The sequence below is a fragment of the Talpa occidentalis genome, unplaced genomic scaffold, assembly GCF_014898055.3.
Source record: "Talpa occidentalis isolate TD23 unplaced genomic scaffold, MPIMG_talOcc4v2.1 talOcc4.2, whole genome shotgun sequence".
Classification (NCBI taxonomy): Eukaryota; Metazoa; Chordata; class Mammalia; order Eulipotyphla; family Talpidae; genus Talpa; species Talpa occidentalis.
This window is the reverse complement of record NW_023602073.1, coordinates 32,421,165-32,436,680: the sequence shown is the minus strand read 5'-3', so window position 1 is coordinate 32,436,680 and position 15,516 is coordinate 32,421,165. Positions and strand designations below refer to the sequence as shown.

At 48.6% G+C, this 15,516-nt stretch overlaps 1 long non-coding RNA gene and 1 pseudogene across 1 annotated transcript; one reads left to right on the top strand and one right to left on the bottom strand.

Moving 5' to 3' along the window:
- Window positions 1-3,827: 3,827 nt before the first annotated feature.
- Window positions 3,828-4,709, top strand: LOC129146399 (uncharacterized). Its single transcript, XR_008553070.1, has 3 exons — window positions 3,828-3,907; window positions 4,037-4,081; window positions 4,247-4,709. It is a non-coding gene; the product is annotated as an uncharacterized LOC129146399 (long non-coding RNA).
- Window positions 4,710-7,298: 2,589 nt separating this feature from the next.
- On the bottom strand, window positions 7,299-10,508 carry LOC119251988 (patr class I histocompatibility antigen, A-126 alpha chain-like; annotated as a pseudogene).
- Between the last annotated feature and the right edge of the window lie 5,008 nt (window positions 10,509-15,516).

Below are 15,516 nucleotides of genomic sequence, written 5' to 3'. Positions count from 1 at the left end.
TTTATTTATTTGTTTATTTATTTGTTTGTTTGTTTATAGAAGCACTGGGTACAGTCAGAAGTGCAGGAGGGTGAGAGAATTCACCAGAGCCAGAGCAGAGATCAGAACAGGCAGACTAACGAAGTACACTGCTGAGGGGAGCAGGGGGCTGCAGGAGAGGTCTGCACACCATGTGGGACCCGCCATGTGGGACCCTCGCCCCGGCAGCTGGAGATAGAACCGCCAGTGATCCAAAGGGCTCTGCAGAGGCTGCAGGCAGCTTTGCAACCCAGCGGTCAACCACTGCGCCACCAGGGAGGCCCAACTGATGGTAACTTTGCCTTGACAACACGTAAGTGCTCAGAAAAAAACAGAATTATGGAAAATTGTGTCCCATCATTAACTTGACAATTTCCAGCACTACCTTTACTTTTGGGATTTGTGGTGAAAAATAAAATGAATTTTTTAAAATAATTTGATTCCAGTGTAATGAACACTGAGGAGCTTTATAACTTAGTGGAACAATATATTTCTTTAAAAAAAAATCACACATTAGCACAAGACCCCATCAATATGCAAGAGAGAACTATGGAAATATAACAGAATAAGAAATATTCAATGATATTGTTTCAGATTTCACTTTGCAAATAACCTTCCAGAAAATACCGCCTGTATAGTTTTAATTTAGTATCAAAGTGGAAAATTCATAATTATGTGAAAATACTACTACAACATATTTGTGTGAAGCTGTATACATTTTTCATAGACGTCAACCAGAATCACAAACTAAATACAGGAGGGCCTCCCTGGTGACACAGGGGGTTAAGCACTGCTCTGTGAAGCAGTCCGCAGCTTCTGCAGCACAGAGTTCGATTCCAGGCCAGCCAGAAAGCAACCATCATGGCTCAGCAGACCTCTCCTGACTTGCCTGCTGCTCCCCTTGGCAGTGTATTTCAGTCAGTCCGCCTGTTCTGTTCCCCACTCTGTCTCTGGTGAATCCTCTCACACCCTGCATCTCTGCACTGTACCCCAGCTCTTGTATGCATAAAAAAAAATCTTAAAAAAAAATAAATGCAGAAGGAAACATGAAAATCCTACTGTCTTCTAATGAGACAGACAAGAAAGACAATTGCAAAAATAAAAAAAAAATGTAAAATATCCACTCTTCTTATTGCCATGATTATTTTAAGATATAAGTTATTTTTCTTAAGAACACTTCTATTACCATGCATTGGATTATTACTATTATTCTAAATGAAATAGCTACATGATTAAACACAGCTTTATTCCCAGTGTGGTAAATATGGGTAGCGATACCTCCTAAACAAGATTATACTTGGAGTCCTCCCAAATTTGTAAGACCGGACACGGATCTGGAAAGGAAAATAACTGAGAATCACTGACCCAGTCCTTGGGCCTGGAATCAGGGAGACAGGGTGACAAAGCTTTGGGTGAGGAGAGGAGGGGCCAGAGCAAAGCCCCAGGTCCCTAGTCTGGTTCTCATAGTTCTAGGCCCCAGGGCTGTGTCTAGGGCAGGAAGGTTACTGTTGGGGATACCCCACTGCCCCCTTAGCCTCCCTTCTTTCTCTACCACCTGTGCTGGGCCCTGGACACTTGTGACTCCTCCCCAGTTCTCAGTCCCCAGTGCCTGGAGGTTCCCAGAGAACCAGTCAGCATCACTGCCTGCCCAGGTAAGTCTCCACCCACCAGCCTGGAGTCAGAAGCTCCCCAGACCCCAGCAGTGCTGGTCATGGGGCCCCCAACCCTCCTCCTGCTGCTTCTCTCCAGGGCTCTGGCCCAGACAGACACCTGGGCTGGTGAGTGCAGGGTGGAGGGAAAAGGCTTCTGCAGAGGAAGCTGCTGCCTTAGGGCCTCTGTCACCCCCGTGTCCCCCTCAGTCCTGGTCCCTTTCTGCCCCCCCACCCTGCCTCCTCCTTTGTCCCCTGAGTCTTTCCCCTTCTGGACCCGCTGCCCATGTTCAGTCTCTGGAGCTCCCTCCCTCCTGGACACTTTCTCCCCTGCCCCATCTCCCCGGGACTCAGGACCTGCCCCGGGAGGAGGGTCCGCCCGGCTTTCACCCCTCCCCGCCCCAGGCTCCCCTCTCTGAGGGTGTTAGAAATGGTGTTGTCCCGCCCGGCCTCGGGGAGCCCCGGTGCATCGCGGGGGCTACGTGGACGACACGCAGTTCGGGGTTCGACAGCGACTCCCCGGGCCAGAGCGCGGAGCCGCGGGCCCCTGGGCGGGCGGGCGGGGCGGGAGGGTCGGGCGAGGAGACGCGGCTCCGCAGACACTCGGCGCGGAGGCTCCAAGCGCTCCTGGAGGCCCCGCGCGGCCGCCGCAGCCAGAGCCGGGCCGGGGAGCAGCGCGGGCCGGGGCGGGTCACCGCTCCCGCCCCACTCCCCGCCCCGAGTCTCGGGGCCCCGTGACCCCGAGGCCGTGGCCCCTGCCAGGCCCCTTGACCAGGGAGGAGCCCGCGGGACTTTCACCCTTTAGGTTTTATTTAAGTTCAGGATTATTCAGGGCGGGAGATCGGGTGCGGGCGGAGACCACGGGGTGACTGAAGGGCGGGCCTAAGAGGGGCTGCGGGGCCTTTGATCTCCCTGAGGCGCGCACCCCGCAGGGAATGGAATCATGGTGAGGAAGCGCCCCCTTCTGGCCAGAGAGGGAGCTGTCGGCCACGTTTTCCAGCTCTGGGATGGAGACTGGCCAGGAGGCTCCTAATTTTTCTGTAGGACAGTTAAGGAATCGAATTTCTCCTGAGAAAGAGGGGAGACCATCCTGAAATCACCCTTCACGGGATCCTTTTGACCAGCAGCCATCGTAGGAACAATGAGTTTCTCTCTCAAGATGTTGTTTTTTGGTCAGAGAGCATTTTTGGAGATCTCACTCCTGCCTGTCTGTGTCATCACCCTCCACCCAAGTCAGCAGCAAAATGCTCAGAGACCTGCATCCCACCCTGGGCTCTCACCTGCTATCCCGGACTCCCAGACCAGGCTGGTTTCTGGGGTTTGTGCTTCCTCCCTCCAAGCACACTGTTCTGTCCACTGGAGGATGGTCACACGAGGCTGCTTCAGTGTCCATGGAGGAAACACATGTTATGAAATTTCCGATTCTTCCAACTCAGGCCCCCAAAGGGCACATGTGACCCATCACCCCATTTCTGAGCATGAGGTCACCCTGAGGTGCTGGGCTCTGGACTTCTACCCTGTGGACATAACCCTGGCCTAGGCGAGATGGGGAGGACCTGACCCAGGTCATGGAGCTGGTGGAGACCAGGCCTGGGGGAGATGGAACCTTCCAGAAGTGGGCGGCTGTGGTGGTGCCTTCTGGAGAGGAGCAGAGATACACGTGCCATGTGCAGCATGAGGGGCTGATAGCACCCCGAGTACTGAGATGGTGTAAGGAGGGGGATGTGGGCACATGGCTAACTCAGGGGCATCAGAAGCCCTTCTGGAGACCCTCAGAGGGGTCAGACTGAGGCCTCAGGTTCAGGGTCTGACCTTCCCTTACCTTCCAGTGCCACCTCCTCAGTTCTCCATCCTTGCCGTGGTCCTCATTTCCGGCTCGGCTTTCTTTGGAGGTGCTCATTGGACAAAAGGTGGCTTCATGTGTGAGGGGGTAGGGAAGGGAGTGGGGGATCTTGTCCACTAGGAGCTTTCATGTCCCAGGGAGAACGTGCCCTGCCTGGTTAATGGGAAGTACCATCCACACACACGTGTGTTGCCCAGAGGGCATTTGGTACAGTCCCCCCTCACCTCCTTTCTTCATTTTTCTGAGTCCTGAGCTGGGTCTTTACTCACAGTTCTGGAAACTTCCCTGTTCTGCAGGACTAAAAGATTCCTTTAGGCTTCTCACCTGACTGCTCCCTGGTCTCACATGATGTTTCTTCCCACAGGAGGACAAGGAGGAAGCTACACTCAGGCTGCAGGTAGGTGTGGAACATGGGTTTGGTCCCTGAGCCCCTGGGGACAGTGTAGATGGAACCCATGGGGGAGTCACTTTCATTAGTTCCTCCCCGGTGTCATCTCTGACCAAGTTTTGTTGTGTTCTCCCCCAGGCAGCCACAGTCCCAGTGCTCCGAAGTGTATCTCAGTCCCTAAAGGTGAGACCCTGGAGGACTGCAGTGGGGTGGGGGTTGAGACAGAGAGGCTGGGACTAGGAGATGGGGATGCTTTCAGGAGGACATCTTGAGAATGCAGTGGACCATTGATAATGTTAACACTCAGGTCGTTCACCTGAATTTCTTCATCATTATTTTTTTTCACAGTGTGATACAGCCTTGTGTTGGCCTGAGTGTTACAGGATTTCTTTTTGCCCACATTTTCTGGCTTTATGATCTCCTGGTTTAAACCTTCACACCTGTGAGAATGGCCCATATCCAAAAGACCAGAAACTCAAGTGCTGGCAAGGATGTGGAAAAAAGGGGGCAGTCCTGCATTGTGTTTGGATATAGACTGAGCCAGCCCTTATGGAAACAGTACGGAGGTTTCTTAAAAGAGTGAATGTGGTTCTGCCATTGGACCCAGCAATTCTACACTGAGGATCTCCTCACAGAGGATAAATACTCTCCTGTGAAGGGACCTGCACTCCCGTCACCACTGCAGCACTTTTTACAGTAGCCAAGCTATGGGAACCTCCTACATGCCTCCAAAGAGGTGGGAAATTAAGAAGAAGCTGGGATTACGTGCATACATATATGTACATATACAGGTGATGCCAAAGGAGATGAACGTTGGGTTTTGGGGGAGGGAGCTGTCAGGGGTGAAGCTGTCAGCTGTCAGGATGTGCCACCACATCCTAGCAGGGGTGAGGGTGGGGGAAGGGTTACTACCCAGCTCCTTACACTTCAAGCCAACCATGAGATGTTTCTAAACCTCCTCCTCTTCTTTAGGGCCAATGCTTTTTCAGTCCTGCTCAGAAGCTGCTTCTCCATGGAACTGTATTTATTGAGGTGTTGTTCTGACACTCTTTACTCTGTGTGCGATTTGAATTATTCTGGGGCTTGACGTTAATTGACTTTCCATCATCTTATGTTGTATATACTGTCATTCCTGTGTCACACACACACACACACACACACACACACACACACACACACTCTCCTCTCCTTGGGAACCAGATCCTCACTCAGCACTGAGGTTACTCTGATCCTCTGTCTCTGGTCCCCTCAGAGCCACCCTCTCTGCAGTGTCTCTACTCAGCAGTATCTGAGCAGCCCCAGGAGTCCCTGCACCTCCTGCCTCTGCCCTTGTGGGAAACCAGCTCCTCAGCCTAAATGACAGTGAGGAGGTGAAGGCAAAGTCCTGAGGTCAGTGACTGATGGAGGAGATAATTTACTTTTTTCTTTTCTTTTTCCCTCTTTGTATTATTCAATTAAGGCTAGCATTGGTTTACACACTGCATGTGTTCAGAGGCAAGGGTCACACCTCTTCAAATGTTTCTTACCACATCACACCCACCCTAAGGGCACCACAGTCTTCATCACAGTCCATTGAGCCCTCGTCCTACTTTGTTCATACTCTTACTCCCAGCCCATAACTTCAATTCTGCAGTCATATATATAGAGTCTGTTTTGGTTTAGTTTCATCTGTCCCTGCTTTGTTTCTTTATATTCCAAATATGATCAAATCATCCAGTATTTAACTTTCTCCTTCAAACTTATTTCACTTAGAATAATCCCATCCATATCTATCCTTGTTGCAAAGTCAGTATTTTTCTTTTTCATGGCTGAGTAGTATTCCACTGTGTATATAGCTTGTATTCTTTATCCCCTCATCTGCCATTGGGCACTTAGGTTGTCTCCATTGCTTGGTTATGGTGACAGTGCTACAGTGACTGTAGGAGGTGCATATTCCTCACAATTAGTGTTTTTACTTTCTTTGGATAAATACCAAGGAATGGGATGCTTGACCATGGGACAGGTCTATTTTGAGGAACCTTCTTTTTTTTCCATAGGGGCAGCACCAATGTGCTATCCATAGAAAAGAGAGGTTCCAGGTTACTTGCCCACCCAAGGAAAGGTGGAGATGAGCAGGGATGAGAAGCTAAGGAAGAGGAGGAAGACGTGGAGCAAGATGGGGAGAGGAGACTGGAGGAGGTGCATGGAGCAGAGAGACTTGTGAAGAAACCACACTTGCTTCTCACTTGGACTTGTGCCGGGGAATTGGGGACATGGAAAGAAACATGTGAAAGAGACAAAAACATGGATGAGAGATTCATGGGGAGGCTGACAATGGCAGCTGTTATCTTGATGTGGATTTTGATTTTGTTCTTTTCCTTCCAGACTCACCTGGCCCCTCCTGCCCCTTTCCCATGGGTCTCTACCAGTAGGTGCCTTAGCCTTGTGGCAGGCCTTCGGGTCCCAGTGGGTCTACTTTGGGCCAAGCCTGTTTGGCTGGGCATTTACCCATGAGGGGATGGGTAACTTTGGGTGCTTCACTTGGGAACTATTCTAACTATATTCTTTCTCTTCTCTTTCTCTATTGCACACTGATTCTCTATTTTATAGTAATTGTATTAAAGTTCTTTTCTATTGAAGGTCTTATGCTTTAGAGTATGTTTTGTCTTTATGCAGCTGATGGCAGATCCCATGTAGAGTGTGCAGGTTTGGGGGTCCTGGGAACCTCTTCTTCTGCCTGCTAACAGGACCAGTCTCCATTCCCACCCATCATGTACCAGAATTCCTTTTCCTTCATACCCTTCAACGGGTCATTGTCACAGGTCTAAGGTGGTAACTTACTGTGGTTTTAATTGGCATTTTCCTGACAGCACATGACAAACATTTATCCATGTACCTATTGGCCACATGTGTGTCTTCTTTAGAAAAGTACCTATTTAGCTCCTCTGCCCCTGTTTTGAGTTGTTCTCTTGTATTGGAGTACTTTGTAGATTTTGGATATTAACTCCTTGTTGGATTGATGATGTGCAAATTTGATATTGTCCAATTTGATACTGTCTTTTCATTTTAACGATAGCTTCCCTCACTATGTAGAAGCTTTTTAGTCTGATGTGATTCCATTGGTTTCTTTTTGCTTTTGCTTCCTTGGAGCACAGAAGACATTAGGGGCAGTGAAAATACTCTGCATGATATTCTCATGATGGACACAGGTCATTATACATCTGTCTAACACCCACAGAGTGGACAGTACCAGAGTGACCCCTGAGAGAAGCCATGACTGTGCGACTATGACATGCGGGTCCCTCACCTGTAGCCCACGTGCCAGTCTGGTCTTATGACGTGATGTGTGAAGAGTTTTACAAATTGAGGAATGAAGTGTAATTTACTTTACAAGGCATATTTCATGCTCATACAAGGACATTTAAATAACACTCAAGGATACGCATAAATCATTCCCTTCCACCCCCAACACCCCAGTCAGATATATATCTCCATGCTCCTGTCTGGGCAGTAGTGTTTGTTTTCCCATCAGTAAAGGAGTTCAGGTCACAGAGTAGGGGGGAAACATTTGCAAATCACAAATCTGATAAAGGATTTAAACTACAAATAATGCCTAAAGCTCAATGATCAGAAAGAAAGAACCCAATTTTAATAAGGATAAAAATAATGTAATAAATGAACAGTACTTCAGCTGTAAAAATGTACAAAACTTCCATACAAACAGCAACTGTAGTGATAGAAAAGTAAAAATATGAACAAATGCTCAATATCACAGTTAAGAACAGTGATACCTTCACACCTAGGAGAGACTGAAAATGCAAATTCTGCACAATACAGGTGCTGTCCACGGTGTGCACAACAGGAGCCTCATCAGATTCACTGTAAAACATGCTTAGGGGCTGAGAGACACGTCAGAGCCCTGGGCACTGCTGCTGCCTGGTTGGGAACAAAACAGAAACTGGTCAGAGATGAGACCAAAGGAAGGACAAATGAGGGTGACTCCCCCACGGAGTCCATTTATACTGGTCCCAGGGGCTCAGTGATTAAACCACTGATCCACAATTACCTCAGTCTGAGTGTAGCTTCCTCCTTGTCCTTCTGTGGGAAGAAACATCATGTGAGTCCAGGGAGCAGTCAGGTCAGAAGACCTAAAGGAATATTTTAATCCTACAGAAGAGGGGAGTTTCTAGAACTGTGAGTAAAGACCCAGGTCAGGACTCAGAAAAATGAAGAAAGGAGGTGAGGGGGGACTGGACCAAATGCCCTCTGGGCAACACACATGTGTGTGGATGGTACTTCCCATTAACCAGGCAGGACAAGTTCTCCCTGGGACATGAAAGCCCCCAGTGGACAAGATCCCCCACTCCCTTCCCTACCTGAGCACTTCTTCCTCCACATCACAGCTGCAGCCACTGCAGCTCCAGTGAGCACAGCTCCAAGGAGAACCAGGCCAGCAATGATGCTCATGGTGGTGATGGAGGACTGAGGAGGGGGCCCTGGAAGGGAAGGGAAGATCATACCCTGAGACCCAGACCTTATCCTGACACTCCGAAGGTCTCCAGAAGTGCTCCTAATGGCCCTGAGAACAGCCTCTGTGCCCACATCCTCCTCCTCACCCCATCTCAGGACTTGGGGCTCCAGCAGCCCCTTATGCTGCACATGGCACGTGTATCTCTGCTCCTCTCCAGAAGGCACCTCCACAGCTGCCCACTTCTGGAAGGTTCCATCTCCCCCAGGCCTGGTCTCCACCAGCTCCATCTCCTGGGTCAGGTTCTCCCCATCTCGCTGCCAGGTCAGGGTGATGTCCGCTGGGTAGAAGTCCAGGGCCCAGCACCTCAGGGTGACCTCATCCTCAGAGGTGGGGTGGTGGGTCATGCGTGTCTTTGGGGGATCTGAGGTGGTAAATCAGAAAACTAACTTTGTGTTTCCTCCACGGACACTGAAGAATCCTCATGAGACCATCCTCCCAATGGACAAGACAACTGGTGTGGCAGGAAGAAGCATAAAATGTAAAAAACAGGCTAATCTGGGGGAATCTATGAGCTTCTCCTATTCCCTAGAAAGTTCTAGAATGAGGATGAAAGCCCAGGGTAGGATGAAGCAGCGGGAGTGGAACACAGACTTTTTATTCCTGACCTGGGGGGAAGGTGAATGACACAGAAAAGCAGGAATCACATAACTGAAAATGTTCTCAGACCAGAAACAAGACTGAGAGAGAAACTCGTGGTTCTCAAACAGGCCCCTGGTCAAAAGGACCCGGTGACCTGTGATGTCAGGGACTGTCTGTCTTTCTCAGGAGAGACGGGATCCCTTCACTGTCCTTCAGGAGAAGCCGGAGTCTCTGGGAGTCTCTCTCGTGCAGAACATGAAACCCAGGGGAGTCCCCCTCTCGGGACTAGAGAGAGGACTCATTTCCCGCAGTGACTCCAGGCAGGGGGGGACCGGGAGGCCTCCAGGCCCCTCTTACCCGTGCGCTGCAGAGTCTCCTTCCCGTACTCCAGGAATGTGCCCAGCAACCTCAAGCACTTGCCCTCCGCATAGTTTCTGAATCTCTCTGCCCGACCTTCCTCCTCCCACTGGCGCCGGGAGATTTGAGCGGCCGTGTCCACCGCGGTCCAGGAGCGCAGGTCCCGGTTCAGGGCCAGGTAATCGGCGCCGTCGTAGGCGAACTGACTGTACCCGCGGAGGAGGCGCCCGTCGGGCCCCACTTCGCAGCCAAACATCCCCTGGAGGGTGTGAGAGCCTGTCCCAGGCCCCTGTCACCCCGTGATCACCCCGCGGTCACCCCGACCTCCCGCCCCCCGCCGGGAATAAACTAAACAGAATGAAACGGGGTGAAAGTCCTGTGGCTGTTCCCGGGCAGGTTGCAGAGAAGCCTGGAGGGGGAGACCCTGAGCGACCCCCGTCCGTGGGGATGGGGGTGCTGACCCGGCCCGGCCCCGCGCCAGCTCACCGGTCTCGCTCTGGTTGTAGAGGCCGCGCAGGGAGTCCAGCTGCGCTCGGGACCACAGTGCTTGGTCCCTTAGGATCCGCGTCTCCTCGTCCCACACCTCCTGCCCCAGCTGCTCCGCCCAGGGCGCCCGCGGCTGGGCGCTCTGACCCGGGAGTCGCTGTCGAACCGCGCGAACTGCGTGTCGTCCACGTAGCCCACCGCGATGAAGCGGGGCTCCCCGAGGCCGGGCCGGGACATTGTGGTGTCGAAAGTCCTCATGGAGTGGGGGCCTGGGGGCGGGAGGGGAGACCCGGGCTATTCTTCTCCCCTTCGGGGGCTCGAGTCCCAGGGGGCGCCCACGAGACAGAAAGTGGGTGAAAGACGAGCGAGAGTGAAAAGCGGCTGCGGGACGAAAATGGCCGGGACTCTGGGGGCCAGAGGAGGCTGGGGTCTCGGGGGGACGGAAAGGGGCCAGGACGGGTGGGGCCGAGGTGGGGGGACAACTAGGGCGGCGGCGAGGTCGCGCCTTTCCCACGCCCGCTCGCGCCCTCGCTCCCGCCTCTGGGAGCGCCCTGTCCCCTCCCGACCCGCACTCACCCTCCCGGGTCTCCCCCGGGGCCGCGGCCACCGCGAGCAGGAGCAGGAGGGCTGCGCCCCCCATCCCCCAGGACGCGCCTCCACCCGGGCTGGGGAGACGGAGTCCCGGCGGGCGGGCGAGGGCTTTGGAACGGGAGCCGCGGGGCTGCTGATTGGCTGCTCCGGAGACCTCCAGGCAATGGGGAGTGAGCCCTGGGGTGAGTCACCAGTATCCAGGAGGGAGGACCCGCCCAGGCTGTGACAGGTGAAACTGGGGAGGTGAGGAAGCCCCGACAGTCACCTTCCCGCCACAGACAGCGCCTGGGGTACTGAGACTTTGAAAGCCACACCCCGACACCCCTCCTCTCCTGCACCAAAACCTTTGTCACACGGTCTCCCAGAGTCCTGGCCCAGAAACTGGGTCAGCGATTCTCAAAACATTTTTCTTTCAGGATGTCTCTACAGTCTCACAAATTATTACGGATCCCATGCATAATTTTTACGTGGGTTATAGCTTTAAATATTTACTTTACTAGAATAAAGGCTTTTTAAGATGGTATTACTTCTTTACTTTAGAATATTAATAACCAATGTATGCTAACAAAGCATTTTTTAAAAAAGATTTATTTATGCATACAAGAGCTGCGGTGCAGGACAGAGATGCTTGGGGTGAGATAATTCACCAGAGACAGAGTGGGGAGCACATCAGGCAGATGTACTGAAACACACTGCTGAGGGGAGCAGGGGGCTAGACTGCAGAGGTCTGCTGCACCATGTGAGTAACTTCCTGGCCAGGGATTGAACTCATGCTGCAGTGGCTGCAGGTAGCTTCATAGGTTGAGTCTTAACCCCTTGCACCACCAGGAGACCCTAACAAAGCATTTTTAAGAAAATAACTTTCTGTCAATATAAGGATAATTAAAAGAGGGGAAATTTTACATTTTATATTGTTGTGTCATTTTTGCCTCATTAGAAGATCTTTTATTTTCATAGTTTCTTCTACATTTAATGTTTTGTTTGAAATCTATGAAAAATATACAATCTCATGGAAATATGTAGGAATTTTAATATTTTAATAACCTTTTTAATATTAGCGTATTTTAATAACCTTTTCAGATTATGAATATTCAACTTTGTTACAACTTTCATACAAAATCATAACTATATAAGCAATATTTTCTCAAAGGTTATTTGCAAAGTGAAACCTGAAACCATGTCATTGAATATTTCCTATTCTGTTATATTAACTCCATAGGCTTCTCTTGTATATTAATGGATCTTTTACAATTGTATGATTTTTTAAAAAAAAGTTACCTATTGTTTCACTGCGTGTGATACAGCTATATAGTGTTAATAACACTGGGGTCAAGTTATCAAAAATCACATGTTTTATTTTTTACCACAGATCCCAAAAGAAAAATTAGTCCATACTGTAAGTTGTCAAGTTTATAGTGATAGGACACAATTTTCCATAATTCTGATTTTCTCTGGGAGTTTACATTTTATCAAGGCAACAAGTGGCATCAGTTGATTTTTAAAAGGGACAGACTCACCTTCATGTTCAGGAAAGTGTCTGCCAATTCAACTAGTCTAAGTAACCGTGGTTTTAGCCATTCCTTCCTTCAATTAAAAATGATATTGCCTAAAAGAAGAGGCAAATTCACTTCATACATTTTTCCCTCTGGGACACGGCCCTTTGGACTGTAGCAGACATGCCTTATGTGCACTTCCTTGTCATCATTTCAGACCTTTAAAAAATGTGGATTTCATCAACAAAAAACTATGAACCAGAGACACTTTTAGGGGGGTGGGTGCGGGAGGGGAGGGATTGGGGTCAGAATCGGGGGCTGCAATGGTATGGGGAATATAAAAATAAAATTTATTATTTAAAAAAATAAATAAATAATGTGGATTTCAGGATGATAAATAGAAAATACGCTTTTGTGATTTAACCAGGACATTTTGAAGTGACACTGGTCTGGATTTTTTTTCCTGCAAGAAAGTGGTGGTGAACAATAACTACTATTGCTGTTGGTACTATAATTTCCATTTTTACTAAGTTTTACCTTAGCAAATGTCAAAATAGTGAAAGGTGAATGGTGTCTAAGAGATGTTATAAAAATAGTTTTGACCTCCTGGATCCCGTGAAAGGTTCTGGGTGACCTCAACAGCTCCACAGACCTACTTTGGAAATGCTTTTCTCAGTGAACCAGGGAGAGTCTCTGCCATCTCCTTGGTTTGGATTTCCAGTTTCCTAAGTTTTTCTTAGAGCTTTGCCCCTGGACTCCCTGGAAGAGCACTCATTTCTCAGAGATGATGAGAAAGTGCTCAGTCTGAGAAGGGAGGTGGAGAGACAGGTGCTTCTTTTTGGAACTGGGACAGTTAGTGTCTGGAGGCACCAGACCCACTGATAATCTTTTTTTATTTTGTTTTTCACCTGCTTAATATGTATTTCCATCCAGGGACCTCACCTCATCTTTAAGAGAGATAATATTGGCCCCTTGATTTTATATGTGTTTAATGCATCTGACTTGATGCTCCCAAAGCATGAAGAGCTGTGCTGTCCAATAGAATGTTCAGGAAGAAAGAAATGTTCTACATATGCACTGATCAATATGGTGCCTCTAACTGTTGAACACTTGAAGTGTGGCACAGGGTGCAGCAGGCTGCACCTCCCATACTGTCTCTTGACAAGGTCTGGGCATTGGGGAGTCCCACTGAGACCCTCAGTAGGAGATACTTGTACGAACTAAAGTGTTTGTGTCTTCCTCACTTCTACCTCGCTCCACTTCCCTTCAGCCCTGCAAGAGAAACTTGGCCGATGCCGTCCTCTCCTCTCTGAGACCCCTGACACAATTTCTAGCTGGGGCTGGTCTCCAGCAACAGGGAGTGGAAAGGAAAAGCATCTGCTTTACAGTCTCCAGGGTGTGGTCAAGTGGCTGCAGAGAGAGGCTGTGGGGAGAGAAGATGGTGCCTCAGACGCAGGGCAGCTCCAAGGCCTCCTCTCCTCTCCTTCACTCCCCCACCCCAGCCTGCAGCCAGGGCTGCTCACAGGGCATCTCATCCCCTCCCCGGTGATGCTCAGACAAGGAAAGTGGCTACTATAAGCTCGCTAGACACTGGGAATGGGTGCCCTTTGTAGAAAGACAGGGTCGGGGTCACCAGTAGAGTCCCACAAAGTCCAGGACCCCTCCCATTGTGTTCGGTGTGAGACAGATAGGTCCATATATTGTGTTCCAGTCACGCTGGCAAGGGAGTGATTAAGCCCAATAGACCCCTGTGAGCAAGGAGACTGTTCATCACCCACGGCTAGAGTTTAAGAGGAGGGACGCCTCCTGTAGATAGGGGTTGGTGTTGGACACCACCTTCCTGTTGTGGATGGGAACTTCCTCTTTGTCTTGCAAAAGGGTGCACCTCTCTCCTGCATGCTAAAGTTGAAACCAATTTTCAGGTGCAGTCTTCTCTGGTTGCACCTGTTGCTTCTCTTACTTAGTAAGTTACTTAGACTTGAGTCTTGACATAGCCAATCAAGAGGCCACGGTGCATGGTCCTGGTCTGACTGGAGGGCCTCCGACTTAGCTACGGGGATGCCCCTGCTTCGTCTCTGCACCGTTCTTACGGGTACTTTTCTTTTATTGCTGCAGAAATCATAAAATGCTCTATCTCAATTCCATGGGACATGCCCTTGAGCTGCATTTTTGAAAACTAGCCCAATTGGCTCAGGCTCTAAAAAAAAAAAAAAAGCACCTATTGTGTCTGTAAATACTTCCTGGCCCCAGTACAAAAGTACAAAACATCCAGCCCAGCATCCTGAGCTGTGACACTCCTCTCCAGCTAAACTGAACTCTCCCTTTGTCCACCTTGAGATACTATTTTGGTTCATTCTGTGGGGAAAAAAATCTATTTCCTTGTATCTTCCTAATCTTGGTCATGCTGATAGACCAAGAGAAACCAACCTCTTGCATAAATACCAGGGGTGACATAAGAGGTGACTGTGTCTTTCCGGACAGTGAATCTATAACTTATATTGTCTCATCAATAATTTTTAAGGGTCTGAAATTCTCGGGATGCAAGGAACATACCTCAACATCATAAAGCCATATATGACAAGCCAACAGCCAGTATCATTCTCAATGGTGAAAAGCTGAAAGCATTTCCATTAAGATCTGGAACAAGACAAGGATGTCCACTCTCACCACTGCTTTTCAATATAATACTGGAAGTCCTAGCCAGAGCAATAAGACAAGAGAAAGACATGCAAGAAATACAAATAGGAAAAGAAGAAGTCAAACTGTCACTATTTGCAGATGATATGATAATATACATAGAGAACCCCAAAAATTGACAGAAAAACTAATTCAACTAATCAATTAGCTCAGTAAAGTGGCAGGATACAAAATCAACACGCAAAGTCAGTAGCCTTCCTATACACACACAATAAATCTGAACAAGAAGAAATCAAAAAAACCATCCCTTTTATTATTGAAACAAAAAAAATCAAATACTTGGGAATAAATCTAACAAAAGAGGCAAAGAACCTATACAAAGAAAACTATAAAATACTGTTAAAAGAAACAGAAGAAGACACAAAGAAATGGAAACACATCCCCTGCTCATGGATTGGAAGAATAAACATTATTAAAATGGCCATCCTACCAAAAGCAATACACAGATTCAATGGTATTCCAATAAAAATTTCAATGTCATTCTTCAAAGAAATAGAACAATTGTTGATGAAATTCATATGGAATCATCAAAAACCCCAAATAGCCAAAGCTCTCCTGAAAAAAAAAAAAAAAAAGAAAGGAATGGAGGCATCACACTCCCAGACTTCAAACTATACTACAAAGCCATAATCATCAAAACTGCATGGTATTGGAACAAGAACAGACACACAGACCAATGGAATCGAATAGAAAATACAGAAGTAAATCCACAGATTTGTGGTCTACTAATCTTTGACAAAGGAGCAAAGAATATGCATTGGAGCAAAGAAAATTTGTTCAATAAATGGTGCTGGGAAAACTGGGTCGCTACATGCAAAAAAATGAAGCTTGACCACTACCTCACACCATATACAAAATCAACTCAAAATGGATTAAAGAACTAGACATAAGACCTGAGACCATAA